Source organism: Schistocerca piceifrons, chromosome 8 (genome assembly GCF_021461385.2).
Source record: "Schistocerca piceifrons isolate TAMUIC-IGC-003096 chromosome 8, iqSchPice1.1, whole genome shotgun sequence".
NCBI classification, from domain to species: domain Eukaryota; kingdom Metazoa; phylum Arthropoda; class Insecta; order Orthoptera; family Acrididae; genus Schistocerca; species Schistocerca piceifrons.
The window spans coordinates 148,667,299-148,691,493 of NC_060145.1; positions in this window are offsets into that span (position 1 = coordinate 148,667,299).

A 24,195-nucleotide genomic window follows, 5' to 3' on the forward strand; every position below is an offset into this window, starting at 1 on the left:
AGGGTTGAAACGTTCTGTGGTGCCAGCTGTGTCAAAAGTTGTCAAAAACGTCGTGCTGTTGCTCATCGTACTGCGAACTGTCGTTTTCGACCGTGAAATGTGTGGGAATGAACGGCCCAAGAAAGGGACTATCCTCTGAGGCCTTTTCGTGTCGATCATGAGTGCAGTGTATGTGAATCGTTTCCCTCGGCCACCCATCGTAAAATCTGATTTCAGCTCTGAGCTTCGCGGTTCTGATCTCCATCGCAAAAGGAGGAGTGGAATGTTAATGCGTGGAGGCGTGGTGACCCTCACACCACGTGACACGTCTGGTCAGATTTTTGGTGAAATTTGGTGCCAATGTGACGTAGTTAATCAGCTCCACGCGTCACATGAGCTTCTGACTTACGGCCTTTTTCTCACGTGTGTCAACATCTTTCTGTTTAAAGCGTCGATGAGTCCGAATGTGACGACACAGGGTACGAAGCGTTTGCACAATTGCAGAGGATAGATGTAGGCACTTTCCCGCCAAATTAAAATCATCTGCGATGCAGTGTGAGATAATTACTAGGTTTCGAGAAAGTGATTCTTTAATTGTGTTACACAGCGTGGTTTACATCATTAACAACAAACTATTATATTTAATATTTTAAATATCAGTTAATTGTTTCTTCGCACAGTCCAATCCGAATTTCCTCGTGGTTTCTTTTCTGATTCGAACTTCGTCGTGATTTATTTTCATCATCTCCATACCACTACAGTTTAAATGTGGTACAATAGTATCGTCTTCTTCCACTTCTTCTTCCACTGTCTACTTCGTATCCCCTCTACTTCTTTCCTTTTGTCCCTCAACACACTATGTGAGACGCCGCAGTGGTAAGGCTCTGGAGTCGTAGTGCGACGGACGAGTGAGTGAAATCTCGTCATGCTATCTGTGGTTACCCTCGGGATATGGGCTATAAAGCAGCACGCACAGTTCACATTTACTAGTTCTTTTTCCCCTCCTAATTCTCTTCCGCCCGTCGTAGAACTGCGCCCTTGCACACATTCTGGTTGCCACACGTAGTTACGCCTCTGTCTTCTTGTATCTGAACTAAACGTAAAGTTACATGGCATGTGAAGGCAGTAGGTACCACTTAAAACAAATCCAAAAGTTTGGACAGTAAGTAGAAACTGACTTGATTAACTCTGAGAGTGCTTCCAATTAGTCAAACTAAATCAATTTATTCTTCAAGCCGTGTACAAAGTAACACAACAGTGGCAACGGTACACAAACAGGAGTAGGGAACACTGCTGTTCTTGAAGGTTATGCATATTTGTGGCAAACGGAGTAACGGATTTTGACAAAATGATTTCAGAATGTGCCCCTTAGCCGTTTATAATATTCTTTTAGTCAGGCTGGATTTAATTTACCAATTCCAATTTCTTTTTGTACCATTATCTTTAAAAAAAAAATGGCTCTGAGCACTATGGGACTTAACTTCTAAGGTCATCAGTCCCCTAGAACTCAGAACTACTTAAACTTAACTAACCCAAGGATATCACACACATCCATGCCCGAAGCACAATTCGAACCTGCGACGGTAGCGGTTGTGCGGTTCCAGACTGTAGCGCCTAGAACCACTCGGCCAACCCGACCTGCCATTATCTTTACTCGTATCTCATTATCCATTTCATCATACTGACACACGACTGCAATAGTAGTGGGTGACATTCTGTTTACCAGTCCTTTTGTTTAGCGACATCCTCTGAATTAAATCGAAACCACAAGTTGATCACTTATCATTTAGAAACCTAAATGTCAAAACATCACAAGAAAGTGAAATAACCACGATAGATCATATAGTATTTGTAATTTTATTTTGTTAACATAATGTTATAACAGTAATGACTCAATGTCTCAACGACGGTCACCAAGCAATCCATATATAAGCACTCTTTCCATCAAAATCGTGTATCTCGGAAAGTGCTTCACCGATTGCTTTTAAATTATGACGCAACGTAGCATTCGAATACGAGTGTGTTTTTATATACTTATTGGACCGCCTTATGGTATAGAAAGAGATATATAATAGGAAAGAGGATATGTAGTTAGCAGTAACATCATGTTCGTTTGTTCAAAATCTTAAACCTATTAAACTACGGCACAGATTTTTTGTAGTTTTTACAAGACGTTGCATTTTAATATGAGCGTCGAGTGCAATGCTGTGTGGAATTTTCAGGGAAATTGGTGAAAAACATTCTGAGAAGTACACTTGGAGGTGCACAATTTTGAAGAAACAAACCTTTACATTTATATAAACAGAAACATAAATATTTGTTTGTTGACAATATTAAATCTCCGATGGTTCTTCAAGGATTGCTTTCAAAGTTTCACACAACGTTGCGTTTGAGACGCCAATGGTATACAAGTACATGTATAATACTTGTTTGGTAAATCTATACAAAAATGTAAATGCTGGCTCAAAATCTTAAATCTCTGAAAGTTCTTCACCGATTTCTTCCAAATTTTACGCAACATTGCACTCATGTAATAAACGTTTGGACACATACAGGCTGTAAATTTTTAAATATAAAGTGTTGATAGGAACCAGAAAAATTGTATATGTGGCTTATGGGTTCATTATTAGAACACTACTACTAAATCTGAATTTTCAGTAACAACAAACAAGGTCAGTGCCAGAGAGAGAGGGGAACCAGAGGTGGACAGAGGGGTGGGAGGAAATGGACGAAGACAGCGAAAAGAACGCGATGAACAGAGAGAGGGTGAAGGAGAAGTTGTAGAGAGAGAGGAAAGATTGACATAGAAAGGTGGGAGGAGTTGATGGACAGATAAAGAGTGGAGATGATGGTAGAATGAGAGGTGGTGAAGATGGACAGAGTGGGGGATAGGAGGTGGAAATGGACAATGAAAGTTGGAGGAGGAGATGAACAGAGAAAAGGAGGGGTGGGGGGGGGGAGCAAATTAGGACATATATCCAGTGCTCATCCACATTAGAAGCGTGTACTTCCTCTTCACTTTATTTTCCACTTAAGGAGATTGAGCCACAGCTCAACTCGTTCGGAATAAAATAATTAATTCAGCACAGCGCAGTTTGATGCGTCAATGAAGTCGAACATAATTGTCCACCAAAACCATAAGGAACGATGAGAAGCGTTAAGAACCATCATGTAGACGTTTCATTCGTTAGATGTTTATATGTTTCCTAGATTATTTGAATGAGCCTTTAATTGAAAGGATGTGGAACAGGTCGTTCACAGGATGAGTTTACGTGGCAGATGTCAGCATTAATGAATAAATAACTTTTGAGTCCTCCGCATGTAACTACACGTAAAAACTACTTTTTGATTTTTTTACGGCCTATAATTTTCTGAGGAGAAAAGTTTTTCAGTTAGATTTAAATCTTGCTTTCCTACGTGCCAGGCATTTTGTGGTACTGGGTAAATGGTAAAAGACTTTTGTTGCTGCATATTTAACTCCTTTCCGAGTCACTGAAAGCTTTAATAATGGGTAATAAATGTCATTTTTCCCTTCACTGTTACAGATATGTATATCACTGTTCCTCTGAAAACGCGATGGATTATTTTCTTTCATTATAATTATTTATATTATCGCCATATAAAAACAACTTCTTCATACGAATATTCGGTCACAGTAGGAGAGAATGATATCATATTCTCTCTTATAGTATGACAGACAGATTTTATGTTTTTCACTGCTTATATTTAATTTAATGTAACTAAGAAACAAGCGACCGTCTCTGAACTAAAACAAAACTACAGATTTGTCACACAAAAGTCAGACGGAAGTCAGTAGATATGAAACAGCTCGCTCCGGTTTTAGGACCCTAAACGTCAAAACAAAATAAAAAATTAAGATAACTACCATAAGTGATAATATTTCGGTATTCTATTTCGTTGAGATAATTTTGTAACTCAGTGTCTCCACTCCGAGCATACTGTCCTGGTAATTTTATTTCGTTGACACAATGTTGTATCAGTAGTGGCTCAGTGCCTCCATTTCGAGCATTAAGCAGTCATAAACAGTATGTGTGCCTCGACCTCGGACTTTCTGAATTACCCCCAATTTTGAAACCTGCTAAAACGCGAAGTACAAGGCATGCCGCCTCTTTCCAAATCATATTTCTTTCCGATTCCATACACCGATAAAATAAAAAAAGGTCATATTTTTTGGTGGCTACCACTCACTGAAAGCCACCGCAACATTTTGCCATTTTGGGATTGCTGGCATTAAACGTGAGTCAAAACGGAATTTTATGGGACGGCAACCGATACGAACAAGAGGCACGAAGAAAGATGAACTATATGAATGATAACAGTGTGTCTTGGGAAACAAATCGCTGAAGTAACTTCATTTTCCTAAATTTTTAGCTGTATCTTCAAATTTAGAGTGAGTAAAAGTATGAAACTGCCTGTTAACTTATGATGCAGTTTGTTCTAGACTATTTTAATTTTCAGCTTCGTCTTTAAAGTGCTTTGGCTTTCCAAACCAATTTACGATTTTAGTACATACTAATCACATATTTGTGTCAAAATAGCCATAAATTCTTAAGATATCCGTTACGGCACAGTGTGTTTTTTATAAACTATCTCCTTCGAGAGAAGATATTGTTCAAAACACGAGACATGTTTGTTGATACCTTGTGATGTCGCTGGGGATCATGCTATTGAGCGTCCAAAATCCAATCCTCACCATCCATCTCACCGTTAGGTGAAATACGGTATCCACTGAACATACGTCGCAGAATCACTCCTGACTCAATCATCCGTTCCTAACTGCTGCCAGTACGTCAGTGGACAACATCGAGTGTAGTCGTGAACGACGTGGGTTGCGTGCAAGGAGGCTGTAAACACTGCAGATATACACAGGCGACACGTGATAATGTGTGGAGACTGTGCGTCGTCACGAAAAGAGCCCCTGCAACATGCAGCACTCCTGACTTAACCCCTTCAACTTCTGTAGACCCTTCTGTAGGCCTGAAATTCATCCCATCCACCGCTGGGCAGCTGTTTGCAACCTCTGAAAGTTTGTGGCATGATGTCGCGCTGGTGTTCCTTCATAGAAACCGAAGAAGTGGTAACCAGAGGGGGCCAAGTGAGAATACGACAGTACCTGAAACACCAATTTAGAGATGGGAGCTGCTGTTTCCTATTCGTATGCGGACGAGCGTTGTCGTGTTGCAAGAGCACCTTTTGCGACGGTACACACTGTGCGCACACAACTAACAAACCTTTGCGAACATCCACAGTATTTACCCCCTCTTTGCACGTTTTCCAGCGCTGAGCTTGATGTCCATACGTCATCTTGTCCCCTCACGCAATGAGAGCATTAGGAAATTGAGCTATACTGTGCAGGGATTACACTCCTAGTGATTTTCCTGCCACCTGCGCTTTGACCAAAGCTCAGCGTACTTGCAGCTGAAATTATGAATCAAATGGCGCGCCGTGAATGATTGGAAATACTAAAGTTGAAGTTAATATAAAACGTTCTTCATGTCTGTCCACGTATTACGAGAGCTACCGTTAATTACACGATGTGAAGCTTACAGAATGAGATATTCACTCTTCAGCGGAGAGTGAGGTGATATGAAACTTCCTGAAAGATTGAAACTGTGTGCTGGACCGAGACTCGAATTCGGGAACTTTGCCTTTGGCTGGCAAGTGCTCTACCATCTGAGCTACCCAAGCACGACTCACGCCCCGTCCTCACAGCTACTTAGTTCTGCCAGTACCTCGTCTCCTACCCTCCAAACTTTACAGAAGCTCTCCTGCGAACCATGCACAACTAGCACTCCTGTAAGAAAGGATAGCCTTGTTCAAGTTGTTGTACAACGACGATAATTTTCTGCAGACGTAGCAGAACCGAGTGCCTGCTTGGTGTTCTGCGGGAAGGTTTCACCATCCAAAAGCAATAGACCTTCATGTCCAACCCTAACAATGACCTATGTGGCCTGAGCAATGGTCAATAAAACAGAGCTCTGCTGGCAGACTGTTGTTCGTACAGAGTATTAAAAAAGGTTCACCACGTTTCACAATGTCATGTCTTCCGCATGAATGAAGGCGGAGACGTGAGGTGAGTTCGATCTTTCATATCGAGACCAAAAGTTTACCTTGGTGCGAGGTGTAAATTGCAGGTTCCTGTCGTTGCCGGTGAAGCTAACTATTTTGCTCCCTTGTTCATTACAAATGTGTGCCGATTAGTCGTGGCGATAACACAGTAACCAATGACGTCTTGCATTTTCCGTTTCTACAGGTGAAGTTTAATTACATCTGTGTGGCGCGTTTTTCGACGATAGTACTCCTGAAGCACAAAGTATTCAACGATGGCGCCATAATTTTCACTATATTGGCAGTTTATCTGAGGTATTATGTGAGTTATGTTTATATTAGCGATAAATATAGCAACAAAGGCCGGCCGAAGTGGCCGTGCGGTTAAAGGCGCTGCAGTCTGGAACCGCAAGACCGCTACGGTCGCAGGTTCGAATCCTGCCTCGGGCATGGATGTTTGTGATGTCCTTAGGTTGGTTAGGGTTAACTAGTTCTAAGTTCTAGGGGACTAATAACCTCAGAAGTTGAGTCCCATAGTGCTCAGAGCCATTTGAACCATTTTTTTTATAGCAACAAACGTTACTCTCGTGCTATTGCTCAAGATGCAGAGGGCACTCAGCAGGGTTTTGTACGTTGTCTATAGATGTCTACTCGCCAGCCGAGAGTTAGCCATTACCTACACTATGTAAAGTATCCGGACACCCCCAAAAACACACGTTTTCATATTAGGTGCATCGTGATGCCACCTACCCCCAGGTACTCAATAGCAGCTACCTTAGTAGCCATTGCACATCGTGAGAGAGCAGAATGGGGCGTTCTGCTGAACTCAAGACTTCGAACGTGGTCAGTTGATTGGGTGTCACTTCTGCCATATGTCTGTAGGTGAGATTTCCACACTCCTAAAAATTCCCAAGGTCCATTGTTTCCGATGTGATAGTGACGTGGAAACGCACAAAAGCGTACAGGCTGACCTCGTCTGTTGACTGACAGAGACCACCGACAGTTGAAGAGGGTCCTAATGTGTAATTGGCAAACATTTACCCAGACCATCACACAGGAATTCCAAACTGCATCAGGATCCACTGCAAGTGCTATGACCGCTAGGCGCGGGGTGGGGGGGGGGGGGGGGGGGGAGGCGAGGGGGTAGACGATTGAATAGTGGAAAAACGTTGTGTGGAGTGACGAATCACTGTACTCAATGTACTCAATGATGTGATCCGATGGCAGGGTATGGGTATGGCGAATACCCTTTGAAAGTCATCTGCCAGCGTGTCTAATACCAACAGTTAAATTCCAAGGTGGTGGTGTTATAAAGTGGTCGTGTTTTTCATGGAAGGGGCTTACATCTCTTGTTGTTTAGAGTGGCATGATCACAGCACAGGCCTACATTGACGTTTTAAGCACCTTCTTGCTTCCCATACAGAGATCGCGATTGCATCTTTCAACACGATCGAGCACCTGTTCATAATGCATGGCCTATGGTGGCGTGGTTACACGACGTTAACATCCCTGTAATTGAATGGCCTGCACAGAATCCTGACCAGAATCCTATAGAACACCTTTGGGATGTCTTGGAGCGCCGACTTCATGCCAGGCCTCACCAACCGACATCGATACCTCTCCATAGTGCAGCACTCCGTAAGGAATGGGCTGCCATTTCCCAAGAAACCTTCCAGTACCTGACTGAACGTATGCCATTACCATACTGTGTTCCAGCATTACGGATGGAGGGCGCCACGAATTTGTAAGTCATTTTCAGCCAGGGGTCCGGATACTTTTGATCACATAGTGTGTGTTCCTGTCAGGAGTGTTTGGCGGCGATATTTGTGTCTCGAAGAGTGCAAGATTCTACTGCTATGAGCTTTCCACGACAGCATTAGAAACTGTTACACGTTGTGGTTCATGTATCTATTTTGAGGGTAGTGATGGAAGATAATTTACCTTCTTGTTCATTGTTCAATTCCATTTAAGTTACATTTAAGTGGAGAACGGAGGTAGAAGGAGGTCACCTACGTTAGTTGGGCGCAATCTCTGTTCAGTGCAGAGTCTGGAGAGGACATATTGGCTTTCAGTGTAAGTCCATACTTTGTGGGTTTCCTGTTACAGCTTTCGTCCTATGATTATTTGCCGTTTTAAAGAACCAATAGATTGATCTCTCAAAAACCCGTCGTTTATTGGTACGATTTGTTGCGAGAAAATGACGGGAAACGTCATATCAGTGGTTAAACAATATTGTTACTTGAGTGTTATGAAAGTCTGCCGTTTCAAGGCAACGAGAGATTGACCATCCATCAAACTACATTAGTCTTAGGACAATTTTATGTAATTAAATGCCAGTTAAAAATATTTCCGCGATTAAAGCATTCAGAACATATAACCATAAAAGATGTCACGTGATATGTATGTTCAGTGTAGGGCAATGGATAGAGACGTAGAAGCGCAAAGTGAAGTTTTGTGTTTTACAGATTTGCATCTCACTAGAGATGACTTTCTTTTAGCCAGCTTCGCGCCTTCTAATAGTTTCTGATACTTCCTTTTAAATGTAACTCATGTACATTCAACAATATTCCATGGTAGGTAAATATAAGTGCGCTCTTTCTTCCAGGGGTGGGTGTCTTCGATAGGCTTTATATACAAAAGAGCGTAACGGATTTTTTCTAAGGTGATGTCGAGACTGAGTCTATATGGAACTTCCTCTTGTGCCTTAAAATATGGTCATTGTTCATGGATATTGCAGATTTTATTTATTTATACTACAGATAAAACAACGTGACTATGATATGGACACGGGAAAAATTGTGCGTTTTGACAGAACTGACATACGAATTTTACGCCTACCCATTTCGTAAACAAACTATGTGAGTTGTTAGGTAGATATAGCCGACCACGTATACCACATGAAGACATGCATACCGTATGCACAAGCCGCCACGTTTCTAGGTGTTCCCCGACCGTGGTGGTCTCACGGTTCTAGGCGCGCAGTCCGGAACCGTGCGACTGCTACGGTCGCAGGTTCGAATCCTGCCTCGGGCATGGATGTGTGTGATGTCCTTAGGTTAGTTAGGTTTAAGTAATTCTAAGTTCTAGGGGACTGATGACCACAGCTGTTAAGTCCCATAGTGCTCAGAGCCATTTGAACCATTTTTTATAGGTGTTCAGTAAATGACCCATAAATATAACAAATCATCCCAAGAAAAATGTACATTTTTGATGGATCTTCAGTTCCCATTTGCCATGAAACGGCAGACTTTCATAACATGCAAAATTGTTTAATCATTGATATGACATTCCCCGCCCTTTTATCGCAACAAATCGTACCAATAAGCTACACATTTTCGAGAGATCAATTTGCTGGTGGTCTGAAACTGCATATATTTATATGACGTAAGGTGTAATATAAAATCCACGAAACATGGGCCTGAACTGAATAACAATATGGTGTCTCCTGATTCTGCTTTGAAAAGAGATGGCGTGCGTGTTATCTAGGTGGCATTTTTCTGTTTCATTGATCCACATTCAAACTCACTTCCAGAATATCCGTCGTTGCTTGATATTGCTCTACACTCCAAAACGCTTTTCTCCACGCTCGAACGCCAGAAACTCGGCTCGCTCGATGGTCCGTGTGCCGTCGGCTTCAGCGTAGCAGACATACGGATCCCACGCGGCGCCATTGGCCGGCAAGGCTGTCTGATATCACAATAGGCAATTTTCACTGTTTTTATTGCGGGGGACTTTGAATAACTTAGCTCGTGCGCTTCTGATTTCATCAGCTTTTGGATGAACTATGATGCTGCATTGAAACTCCAGAAAGTGAAGTGGCACCAGACATGCTCGCAGAACTACTGGACGAGTATAACTATCGTATGGTTTTCTATCGTGCGTGCGATAGACGGCGTACTACACACTTTTTGGAGGAAAACGAAAATTAAGATGCTGAACGTAACTATAAAAAGTACATCAAGGCTGCACGAGCATACACGTCAAGTGTATACCACTATAGAATCAAACAGTTCTTTGGGAATGAATACTTTATGTCCTTTGAATAAGCTAAAATTCATACCAAGGTAATTTATGTAAGACAAGCCTCTTCTAGAGTTGGATAATACTTTTTGAAACAATCGTAGCAAAAAGATTTTCGGTATTCTTAAACAGTTGGTTACTGACAAAAGCTTACTAGAAAAACTTAGATTCTGCTGTTGTGTAACGCGAAAGTGGAAACAGATGGCAGCAGTGAAGGACGAGCAAGAGATACGCTACGCGGCGTCGTATCTGCTTCCGAGTTCTGTGTAGGTGCCCTTTAAAGGCTGAGAATCGAGTGAGGAAGGGGGGGGGGGGGAGGGTAGAGGAGGGAGAGAGAGAGAGAGAGAGAGAGAGAGAGAGAGAGAGAGAGAGAGAGAGAGAGAGAGCCAGCCAGAAGAGCTCCAGCGAGGCACGTCTGGAGCGTCAGCAGCGTGCCAGGGGTCCTCCAGCGCGGGATTTGGCCGCTCGCTCGTGGAGGTTGCACCCCCAATATATGGCCGCCGATCCCTCGCGAGAAAAACACTGTAAATCCACGCTAGGAAGACAGGCCAGGAATTACTCGTCAGGTCGCTGCTTGCAGCGCCACGACTTGTGCGCACTGTAACGCTGTGTCGTCTACTGCGATTCAAGAACATATGAAAGAGGCTTGTGACACTTATCTATGTGTCCACAATAGGAGGATTTTTTGTAGCTCTTTCTACGACTATTCCCTATTTTAGCTGCTGTAGCTTAGATATTAAAAACTACATCATTATAGTCGTAGGAAGCCACCTTTTACCGTTGTACGCGGTGGTCAGAAACAGTCTGTAAAGCTTGTAAAGGTGTTGGAGGGTAAGTTGTGCTGAGAAATTATTATTGATTAAAAATTCGATACGTTGTGCCGTTTCCGAGTTAATTACACTACTAGCCATTAAAATTGCTACACCACGAATATGACGTGCTATAGACGCGAAATTGAACCGACAGGAAGAAGATGCTGTGATATGCAAATGGTTAGCTTTTTAGAGCATTCACACAAGGTTGGCGCCGGTGGCGAAAACTACAACGTGCTGACATGAGGAACGTTTCCAACCGATTTCTCATACACAAACAGCAGTTGACCGGCGTTGCCTGGTGAAACGTTGTTGTGATGCCTCGTGTAAGAAGGCGAAATGCGTACCATCACGTTTCCGACTTTGATAAAGGTCGCATTGTAGCCTATCGCCATTGCGGTTTATCGTATCGCGACATTGCTGCTCGCATTGCTCGAGATCCAATGACTATTAGCAGAATATGGAATCGGTGGGTTCAGGAGAGTAATACGGAACGCCGTGCTGGATCCCAGCGGCGTGGTATCACTAGCAGTCGAGATGACAGACATCTTATCCGCATGGCTGTAACGGATCGTGCAGCCACGTCTCCATCCCTAAGTCAACAAAAAAAAAAAATGGTTCAAATGGCTCTGAGCACGATGGGACTTAACATCAATGGTCATCAGTCCCCTAGAACTTAGAACTACTGAAACCTAACTAACCTAAGGATATCACACAACACCCAGTCATCACGAGGCAGAGAAAGTCAATGACCCCGCCGGGAACCCGGGCGGGGGAAGCGAGAACGCTACCGCACGAACACGGGCTGCGGACCCTAAGTCAACAGATGGGAACGTTTGCAAGACAACAACCCTCTGCACGAACAGTTCGACGACGTTTGCAACAGCAAGGATTATCAGCTCGGAGACCATGGCTGCGGTTGCTCTTGACGCTGCATCACAGACAGGAGCGCCTGCGATAGTGTACTCAACGACGAACCTGGATGGAAATGGCAAAGCGTCATTTTTTTCGGATGAATCCAGGTTCTGCTTACAGCATCATGATGGTCTCATCCGTGTTTGGCGACATCGCGGTGAACGCACGTTGGAAGCGTGTATTCCTAATCGCCATACTGGCGTATCACCCGGCGTGATGGTATGGGGTGCCATTGGTTACATATCTCGGTCATCTCTTGTTCGCACTGACGGCAGTTTGAACATTGGACGCTACATTTGAGATGTGTTACGACCCGTGGCTCTACGCTTCATTCGATCCCTTCGAAACCCTACATTTCTTCAGGTTAATGCACGACCGCATGTTGCAGGTCCTGTACGGGCCTTTCTGGATACAAAAAATGTTCGACTGCTGCCATGGCCAGCACATTCTCCAGATCTCCCTCCAATTGAAAACGTCTGGTTTATGGTGGCCGAGCAACTGGCTCGTCACAATACGCCAGTCATTACTCTTAATGAACTGTGATATCGGGTTGAAGCTGCATGGGCAGATGTTCTTGTACACGCCATCCAAGCTCTGTTTGACTCAATGCCCAGGCGTATCAAGGCCGTTATTACGGACAGAGGTGGTTGTTCTGGATACTGATTTCTCAGGATCTATGCTCCCAAATTGCGTGAAAATGTAATCACATGACAGTTTTAGTATACTTCATTTGTCCAATGAATACCCGTTTATCATCTGCATTTCTTCTTGGTGTAGCAATATCATTGGTCGGTAGTGTAGTACTGAAGTTACGCAATCAGGTCGTTGAGCGCGCAAATTGAAGCAGCCCACCAGAGAGGGTGTTGCCCAACGTGTTCATCGTTGGATTTCGTAGAACCGGAAAGAACTCGGTAGGAAAACTGGATGTGGTATGGTAGTAGAGATCATACCTGAGTCTCATACGCTATCAGCTATTCTGTGAGAACAATTGACATTTATTACATGTTATGGGCAGCAAAACTTATCCTGCAACACCCTTACAAGTTTTCAGACTGTTTATGACCGCCCTGTATGAAATTGTTTTAGGAGTATAGCCTCATTTGCCCAAACCGTCTAAAATATGTGTAATGTTTAAAGATTCGAACCCAATCGGTGAAAACAGAACCACTATAGGATAGCTTTGTTATCCGTTTCTCTGTTCGTCTGTTGAGACTTCTTCCTTTTCAGAAACGGGTAGAGGTATCAAGTTGTAATTTATGTCATGTACTTCAGGTTACGGTCCTTTGTCGGCGTAAAAAGTTTAAGCATCTGAGTCAATGTAATCAAGAGATACCGCCGTTTATATCACATATTTTGGTAGTCGTAAACTCGCTCATGAAAGCCCATAGATAGACTCCCTATATCTATTAAATTTGCACAGTACCCTCAGAGCGCGAGGGCTACTGGCACTTGTTCGGCTTTCAGTTGTTACTGAAATACTGTTCTTCATATGTAAGCCGAACAAGAAGTCGCTAAAGATGTCACGCAAAGGCAAATGCGTAAGTTGAACGTAGATTTTTATGAGATTTATCACCGGTGTGGCGTTTTATTTGTGTGATGGTTGTCCCAGTCTGGTTGACATGGAACAGTGTACATCGATCGTGACGACTCCGATCTGTAACTGCTAAAAACAAACTCCTCGCTTTGTTGATTAGTTTCAGACACTTAGTCTGATATAAGCGTATCGATGTAGCAGTACGCCGGAATGTGTGAGCAGCCCTTGTTTAAAATAGAAGCACTGGTGTTCAAAGTCTGTCGGTCTTATTTACTTCGAACCCACAGCGACTGCACCACTCCGTACCGCAACCACTTCCTTGATCTGAAACAAGTAACAAATAAGCTTCGTGTGTTCGCGACAGGTAGATAAGCTTACGCGTACTTGATAACTGTAGTTCATATGCCCGGTTTGCTAATGACTGTGCAAACGCAGATAATAGGATATCTTGAATTATAAAGTCCATCACTCAAGCCGATGCCACATCATAGTTTTGCGACGATGTTGAAATATTAATTAATATAGCGTCGTCAAGGCGTCGCTACGGTGTTAATTCAACAACTAATACGACGTAATTCCAGAGATAAAATACAGAAAGCGTCGTATTTCGGTGTAAACTTGCTGTTCACTGTTAATAAAGTCACTAAATCACCTTTAACTTCTGCGTTCTCTCAAGATATAGTTAATTTCACAATTACACAGTAAATTTTCATAAAATGACGTAGCCGACACGTAGCATTAAGATTATATTGGAGTTTATTGAACTTCGTAATTATTTAAACCTGCACTGAAAACACACTGGTCATTTATTCAGGGTCTTGAATCTACTGCATCAGTGATTTTGACATTAACTACAGCTTCCGATAACACGGCGTAACTGTAAGTTCTTCGTTATCGCGTGTAGCTGTTCCCTACTCAAGGCTAATAATAGAGTTCATGTCGGCGTTCGGTACATTGCTGTGTCCTCTGATGTTCGTGACAATCACAGATCATGAAGGCCAATAAGTCCCAGCGTTAATCAGGTATCGTGCGATTTACTTTTCCTTCACGAAAAATAACTGCTCCGTTGTCTGGCTAGACCGTAAATGTTATTTTACTTCAGTTCTAAATCGTGACTAGTACGCCTAGTTGACACTGGAAAACTTTTAAAACTTCAGTTCGGTTTAAAACAATCTAATAGCGTTCAATAGCCTTACTACTATTGCGACGTCTCGAAGAGATACTGAATTAACATCTCCATTGTCGTGTTACATTGTAGTTGCAGAGAACTTACAGCTGGATGCGGCTACAACTCTCTTCTCTGATCTATTTATGGTCAGGTCTTTAACCTTCGTAAAGAACATATTTTGAATTATTTATTTAAAGGTTCAGACTTCGTATCACCCGATAGCCTTTCGTTTAGTCCTTTGTTCATAATAAACGTTAATCCTTACATAGTATTCCTGGTAGTCAAACTTGCAATAGTGTTAATTTTGTTGTCAGTAGCTTCTGTACTACCAAAGGGCTTCCATTAGGGGTTCTATATTTGGAGTGTTATACCGGGTTAATGAACTTTGAATTCTGTTAACAGTACCAGGTGTAGCTCTTCTTGGATCGTCTCGGCATTCTTTCATGAGGCCATAACTGTTCATAATCCGAACGAGTCGTCTCTACTGTTCATTTTTCATCATATATGTCGTCTATTAACCATCCCCACAGGCAGATATTGCAATCGGTAAGTGACTTTGGTGGCCAAGAAAGATGTCCATTTCAGTTTATCCGTCTTCCGGGGAATGTTAGATTTAGATATAGAATCGGCAGAGGCCCCATCATGCCGTAAAAATACAACCATTCGGATAGCCAAGGGACTCTCTTCCAATAATTCTGATAGATCGTTGTAAAGAAATCATAGATGACTTGACACTGCAAGATTATGTGGTAACGCAACAGGTATCATCAATTAGTTATCTGATCACATCTCACATAAACAGACAAGCGTTCTTGAAAAATGTGTATCCACAAAGGGATAGGAACTTCGGTCGGACCGCAAATGTGAGTCCTAGAGATCAGTTTTAATTTGACGTATTGGGACCCAGATTGATACGGGTTTATTAGTCGGTTATGAACTTTGTTTTGAAGCTCAAGTTGTCTGTGTTTCGTTTACACACTGAAACTCGCAACTGTGACTGGGTTTTGTTGGGTAGTTCTGCTGTATTGTTTAAGCGTGCCACACGTATGTATTTATACATAAGAGTGCTGATATGGTATTTGTGTGAGCGTTTTGTAGTGGAAACTGTGCTGCTATTTGTGGACTATACGGTAGACGATTCCCCAACCACAAAGTGCTAGATTTCTAGGGCTGGACCAAAAAAAAATTTAGACATTTGTGTCGGCAATGTTGTGGGTCCTAGCAAGCCGAAATTCACTTCTGGGGGAGGTCGAGCAGATACATATCCATAGGAATGTTACTTAAGTATGTGTTACTTTCGCTGGGCACTACAGAGAATGACAGTATTGTCTCATAACTGAGATAAAATTCGATATACACGTCTCACTTCTAAGACTACTCACGTTACTTGATCTCATTGAGACGATGCTATTGTCGCAAGCAGTGACTAAACAGCGCGCTGTGTTCTGATCTAAGTAATCTTCCGGCAGCGGCGGCGGATGGAACGTCATGAGGGCGTGTCTGCACATACGTCTCTCATTCGAGCTAGTGTCAGGCAGCGACTGTTCTTACGTGTGGTTCCGTCGCGAGGTACCAGCTTTGACGAAGTACCAAAAGATTCATGTGTGTTTACGCGTATTTTCACTTAACTGTGTACCGATGCTTCAGTGTCCAGCCGGCACATCCCATCTGAATGTTCAAGTTAACAGCGCTGGGACGAAGTAGAAGACATCATTCAATTGGTAGGGGGCAGTCCTCCAACAGACCTACCCAGAATTTCCAAGCGTATCAGTGTTCCACATACAAGACCATGGCGGACATTACGTATGCATGGCGTGATTCCTGATCATTTACAGATGATTCAACACCTTCGAGAAAGAGATGAACGTGGATGATTGGAATTCTGTCGTTGGATAAGTGCAAATCACCAGGTGATGCCATTATTTCAGTTTACCGATGAAGCGACATTCACTCTCTCGACCTCCCCCAGAAGTGAATGTGGGCTTACTAGGACCCACTACATTGCCGACACGAATGTCTAAATGTTTTTCGTCCAGCCCTACAAATCTAGCACATTGTGGTTGGGGGATCGTCTACCGTATTCTCCAAAATCAGCAGCACAGTTTCCACTACAAAACGCTCACACAAATACCATACCAGCACTCTCATCGTTTACAAATACGTGCGGCATACTTAAACAGTGCAGTAGAACTGGCCAACAAACCACAGTCACAGTTGCAAGTTTCAGTGTCCAAACGAAACACAGATAACTTGAGCCGCAAAAAAAAGTTTATAGCCCGTTAATTGAAGAATCTTGAGTCCCAACACGCGGAATAAAAACTGGTCTCTGTAAACAGCAGTATCTCTGTGACGAATAAAAACTGATAACATGTTATGTGGGATGTTTTATTCCAAGCTGTCTGTGCCAACACCTCCTAAAACGTTTACTGCTCCTACTGAAATAATCTTGTTTTTATACAGAACAGAGCTTTTGTATTCGTTTCGCACTACACATTTATGCGAAGTACTCAGACGATAAAACCACCATATTAATCTCAAGAGACTGACAGAGCTTGTGAAGTGAGAATAAAAATGTTATTGTGAAATAAATAATAAGTGGCACACAATGCACAAGGGGACACACACACACAGCCGGCCGCGGTGGTCTAGCGGTTCTAGGCGCTCAGTCCGGAATCGCGCGACTCCTACGGTCGCAGGTTCGAATCCTGCCTCGGGCATGGATGTGTGTGATGTCCTTAGGTTAGTTATGGTTAAGTAGTCCTAAGTTCTAGGGGACTGATGACCACAGATGTTAAGTCCCATAGTGCTCAGAGCCATTTGAACGATTTGAGCACACACACACACACACACACACACACACACACACACACACACACACACAGAGAGAGAGAGAGAGAGAGAGAGAGAGAGAGAGAGAGAAACATTAAATATACAGCGTGATAATAAACTTTCAGGAATGATGGAGGAGGGTAAACGTATCAATTTGAGCTCAGGGACCATGGTCCAGAAACTACGGAATCAAACGCTTTTGATACCTCTGAATGATGAATGTATGTACCGGTACTGCTGCTACTAAGTAGTAGTATGGATTAAAACAAGTAAAAGAGTCTGGTAAACATGGATCCAAAATGTATAACTTAAGAGCTACCAGCAATTGCTCATCTCCATTACTATGAACACATCTCTGCTACTGAACAAATGCCGAAAGTTCGTAAGCATTTTAGAGCCGACATTTATTGGATAATTTTTGTTGTGTTTTGGTTCATGCTACCTCCTCCTCAAATATGAAAACCAGTAGGCGAGTTTTTTTCACACTAGTGAAGGATGAACAACCTTTCATAGCTCTTGGGGTATGACTTTTTCTTTATTTGGCCTCTGAAACTTGCCGACTCTACAATCTTAGGAAAAACAGTATCGCTCGAGATGTACTCCACTGTCAGAGGTGTCACAAAGATTTTCGCTTACAACTTGCGACTCGTCTTTTCCGGACCAGGTGCCTTACCTCACATTGATACAGTTATACTTCTCCATAACCCCTGAAACTTTGTCACATCATCACGGAATAACCCTGCGTATCAAATGTAACTGAAATGTATACTTTTCGATTTAGTTCCCGTCTAATCGGTTTAAAATTTCTCCAATGGTCTGCCTTAACAAGAAGTACAAAACTCTTTTCAGCACGTTACATTTTATAGCTTACTGCACTGTCGTACCCATAAAGGGTAAAGATGTTGCAAGTGTTGTACTGTCACATCGGTACAACAGCACAATCCTTTCTGCAGCGATTAGTACAGCTCTAAAGCTTTAGAAGACTGCACTATTCATTGCTCCAATTCCATACACATAATTTTTAAACTATCCCATACCGAAAAATCTGGAGTATTGAGGTGAAGTGATTTCGGAGGCCAGGGTACAAGTCGTGCTCGATCTGTTCATCTTAGACCACATTGGTATGTCAGATCTGGTTTTACAGCAGCAGGTTATACCGGTGCCCAATCATTCATATACCAGATTCCACAACGTTTTAGGAAGACATGGTCGAAATTTGAGCCCAGTAAAATTTACTTTCCAAATTTTTTGGTATTAACTCGGACAGTATTTCCTAATGAAGTCATTAGCGGCTAGGAACTAAATACTCGCTCATGGCTTGTTCATAGGCAGATGTTTCAAATGTTTTCTGATACGTTTGTGATGACATTACCGTATGTCTTATCCTGCATCAGGGTTTCTTTTCATGTTGTCTTTCGGGCTGTCAGACGGACTGTTGTAGAACAAAATTCGATTTCACTCTTATAAGATATTTATACCTCTACGTGTCGGATAAAATGGTGAGGCATGCTGGAGACATGGTCGGATGTAAATGTAACTTGGTAAAAGTACACGCCATCGACGGCTATGTAAATGATTGGAGTTGCAATTCTCTTTGATACGCAGCACACCCGTCACAGTGCTTTACTGTTGCTCATGCCTAGTGTTGTTACTACGAGTTTCTTTTTTTTTTTTTTTTTGTCATCAGTCTACTGACTGGTTTGATGCGGCCGCCACGAATTCCTTTCCTGTGCTAACCTCTTCATCTCAGAGTAGCACTTGCAATCTACGTCCTCAATTATTTGCTCGACGTATTCCAATCTCTCTCTACAGTTTTTGCCCTCTACAGCTCCCTCTAGTACCATGGAAGTCATTCCCTCATGTCTTAGCAGATGTCCTATCATCCTGTCCCTTCTCCTTATCAGTGATTTCCACATATTCCTTTCCTCTCCGATTCTGCGTAGAACTTCCTCATTCCTTACCTTAGCAGTCCACCTAATTTTCAACATTCGTCTATAGCACCACATCTCAAATGCTTCGATTCTCTTCTGTTCCGGTTTTCCCACAGTCCATGTTTCACTACCATACAATGCTGTACGCCAGACGTACATCCTCATAAATTTCTTCCTCAAATTATGGCCGGTATTTGATATTAGTAGACTTCTCTTGGCCTTTTTTGCAATAGCGAGTCTGCTTTTGATGTCCTCCTTGTTCCGTCCGTCATTAGTCATTTTACTGCCTAGGTAGCAGAATTCCTTAACTTCATTGACTTCGTGACCATCAATCCTGATGTTAAGTTTCTCGCTGTTCTCATTTTTACTACTTCTCATTGCCTTCGTCTTTCTCCGATTTACTCTCAAACCATACTGTGTATTCGTTAGACTGTTCATTCCGTTCAGCAGATCATTTAATTCTTCTTCACTTTCACTCAGGATAGCAATGTCATCAGCGAATCGTATCATTGACATCCTTTCACTTTGCATTTTAATTCCACTCCTGAACCTTTCTTATATTTCTATCATTGCTTCCTCGATGTACAGATTTAAGAGTAGAGGTGAAAGGCTACTGCCTTGTCTTACACCCTTCTTAATACGAGCACTTCGTTCTTGATGGTCCACTCTTATTATTCCTTCTTGGTTGTTGTACATATTGTATATGACCCGTCTCTCCCTATAGCTTACCCCAACTTTTTTCAGAATCTCGAACAGCTTGCACCATTTTATAGTGTCGAACGCTTTTTCCAGGTCGACAAATCCTATGAAAGTGTCTTGATTTTTCTTTAGCCTTGATTCCATTATTAGCCGTAACGTCAGAATTGCCTCTCTCGTCCCTTTACTTTTCCTAAAGCCAAACTGATCGTCACCTAGCACATTCTCAATTTTCTTTTCCATTCTTCTGTATATTATTCTTGTAAGCAGCTTCGATCCATGAGCTGTTAAGCTGATTGTGCGATAATTCTCGCACTTGTCAGCTCTTGCCGTCTTCGGAATTGTGTGGATGATGCTTTTCCGAAAGTCAGATGGTATATCGCCAGACTCATATATTCTACACACCAACGTGAATTGTCGTTTTATGCCACTTCCCCCAATGATTTTAGATATTCTGACGGAATGTTATCTATCCCTTCTGCCTTATGTGACCGTAAGCCCTCCAAAGCTCTTTTAAATTCCGATTCTAATACTGGATTCCCTTTCTCTTCTAAATCGACTCCTGATTCTTCTTTATCACATCAGACAAATCTTAACCCTCATAGAGGCTTTCAATGTATTCTTTCCACCTATCTGCTCTCTCCTCTGCATTTAACAGTGGAGTTCCCGTAGCACTCTTAATGTTACCACCGTTGCTTTTAATGTCACCAAAGGTTGTTTTGACTTCCTGTATGCTGAGTCTGTCCTTCCGACAATCATATCTTTTTCGATGTCTTCACATTTTTCTTGCAGCCATTTCGTCTTAGCTTCCCTGCACTTCCTATTTATTTCATTCCTCAGCGACTTGTATTTTTGTATTCCTGATTTTCCCGGAACATGTTTGTACTTCCTACTTTCATCAATCAACTGAAGTTTTTCATCTGTTACCCATGGTTTCTTCGCAGCTACCTTCTTTGTTCCTATGTTTTCCTTCCCAACTTCTGTGATGGCCCTTTTTAGAGATGTCCATTCCTCTTCAACTGTACTGCCTACTGCGCTATTCCCTATTGCTGTATCTATACCGTCAGAGAACTTCAAACGTATCTCGTCATTCCTTAGTACTTCTGTATCGCACTTCTTTGCGTATTGCTTCTTCCTGACTAATGTCTTGAACTTCAGCCTACTCTTCATCACTTATATTGTGATCTGAGTCTGTATCTGCTCCTAGGTACACCTTACAATCCAGTATCTGATATCGGAATCTCTGTCTGACCGTGATGTAATCTAATTGAAATCTTCCCGTATCTCCCGGCCTTTTCCAAGTATACCTCCTCCTCTTGTGATTCTTGGTATTCGCTATTACTAGCTGAAACTTGTTACAGAACTCAATTAGTCTTTCTCCTCTTTCATTCCTTGTCCCAAGCCCATATTCTCCTGTAACCTTTTCTTCTACTCCTTCCCCTACAACTACATTCCAGTCGCCCATGACTATTAGATTTTCGTCCCCCTTTACATACTGCATTATCCTTTCAATATCCTCGTACACTTTCTCTATCTGTTCATCTTCAGCTTGCGACGTCGGCATGTATACCTGAACTATCGTTGTCGGTGTTGGTCTGCTGTCGATTCTGATTATAACAACCCGGTCACTGAACTGTTCACAGTAACACACCCTCTGCCCTACCTTCCTATTCATAACGAATCCTACACCTGTTATACCATTTTCTGCTGCTGTTTACATTACCCGATACTCATCTGACCAGAAATCCTTGTCTTCCTTCCACTTCACTTCACTGTCCCCTACTATATCTAGATTGAGCCTTTGCATTTCCCTTTTCAGATTTTCTAGTTTCGCTACCACGTTCAAGCTTCTGACATTCCACGCCCCGACTCGTAAAACGTTATCCTTTCGTTGATTATTCAATCTTTTCTCATGGTAACCTCCCCTTGGCAGTCCCCTCCAGGAGATCCGAATGGGGGACTATTTCGGAATCTTTTGCCAATGGAGAGATCATCATGACACTTCTTCAATTACAGGCCACATGACCTGTAGATACACGTTACGTGTCTTTAATGCAGTGGTTTCCATTGCCTTCTGCATCCTCATGTCGTTGATCATTGCTGATTCTTCCGCCTTTAGGGGCAATATCCCACCCCTAGGACAAGAGAGTGCCCTGAACCTCTATCCGCTCCTCCACCCTCTTTGACAAGGCCGTTGGAAGAATGAGGCTGACTTCTTATGCCGGAAGTCTTCGGCCGCCAATGCTGATTATTTATCAAAATTTAAGCATTGGCGGGGATCGAACCCGGGACCGAAGACGTTTTGATTATGAATCAAAGACACTACCCCTAGACCACGAGTAGTAGCCTATATAAGGAGCGTGAATAGTTTCAGATGCTGAGTGATCGCTATGAGGGACACGGTGACGAAGCGTACTCGCATGAGACGGCGTCATCAGCACCTGACAAAGTTTCATTGCGGCTGTTCATTTAACTGGTTGGTCGAATGATGCATATCCAGATTTGTGGTGCATGCGGAGGTAAGTGGTCCGATGTTGGCGTTCAAGAGAAAGTAAGGACACACATATTTGTCGTCAACTTTCCGGTCAACCCCGTCTGACCACTACATAGGAGCAACACCGTATTGTACTACAAGCACACCGCAACTCCTTCACATCTCCACCTGCCATACAAGAACTTCCTGTCACATTCTCTATCATCCTGCAACAGTGACACGAGGCTAGTATCCCATACGTAAGATACCACAACACAAACGTTTATTTTGGAGCGGTGGCATGACTGGGAAGCATGATGAATGGCGTAGCACTGTGTTCAACGCTGAATAGCGTCTATGCACTACCCAGAATGATTATTGTCGGCGAATATGGCGTTGACTTGGGGCGAGACCCCTTTCTTCAAATGTTTTGGAGAGGCACGGCAGTGTTACTATTGACGTCGTGGTATAGGAAACTATCGGTATGACCAAGCCACGGTTGGTAGTGATCGAGGCACAGCGATACGTCACGGATATCCTGCGTCCTCATGTGTTACATCCGACAGTACTGTGGCGCCATATTGCTAAAGAGCAAACTCGTCCACGTAAGGTATGTGCCTCTTTGAGACGTCGCGTGATGTAGAGGTACTCCTCTGGTCAGAGAGGTCTCCTGATTTGTCCCCAATAGAACATCTATGGGACCAGCTCAGATGTCAACTGCAGGCCAGAAGCAGTATCCAAAACATACGAAGCAGTTACCACAGTTGCGAGCCAGGCCTTTACAACGTCCTTCCCAAACGAAAAACGCTTACCTTCGTACCTGACAGGTTCAACGTCATACCGATAAGTGGGTTCATGCTCTATTTTCTAATAACTGTTATAACATCATACACACCTCTCAAAACCATGAATATTTATTTCGTTTCCTCCTCTCCTTCTGGGTGCTTCTCTTTTCTAGCTAGGTAGTCTATACATTGATGGGAAAGAATCGCAACACCAAGAAGGAGTTGTCCGACTTAACCGAAAGTTGGCAGGCATATTTCTACATCTAAAAGATGATGTCTATTCAAACGTCACGCCAGTCGCATAAGAGTAGTGCTAGTAGCACTGTTATGAGGATGCATATCAGGTTCGTTTTAAATACACGCTGTAACGGTCTTGAGCATTAGTTACCTTAGTGGAGAGATAAAACTCATCAACGATGCCTTTAACGTGACAAAGGTGCCATTATCAGCACCTCACTGGGATTCAACGAGGTCAAGTAATAGGTCCATGAAAAGCTGTATGTTCCTGCCACGATATTGCAGAAAAGCGTGGCAGGTATGTAGCCACTGTACGTGATTAATGGAAGCGGCTTTTACGCGAAAGTAGAGTCGCAAGAGGACACGGCTCCAGACGGCAAGGGCTACTGTCGTATTTCGCATATGGCTCTGCCGTATCGTACTGCATCCACAGCAGCAATTTGAGAAGCAGTTGGCATCAATGACACAACGGACTATTTCAAACCTGTTACTTCCAGGACAGCTCAAATCAGGCACCCTGCAGTGTGCATTTTACAGACCCCAAACCATCTCCATTTGCGACATCAGTGGTGTCAAGCGAGAGCTCATAGGAGGGCAGGGTGGAGGGAGGCCTGTTGTGTTTTCTGGTGACAGGTGGCTCTGCTCGGTGCCAACGATGGCTGTGCATTGGTCAGAGAAAGGCCGGCTGAGGACCTGCGACCAACCTGTCTACGTGTTAGACACACTGTACCGACACCTGCAGTTATG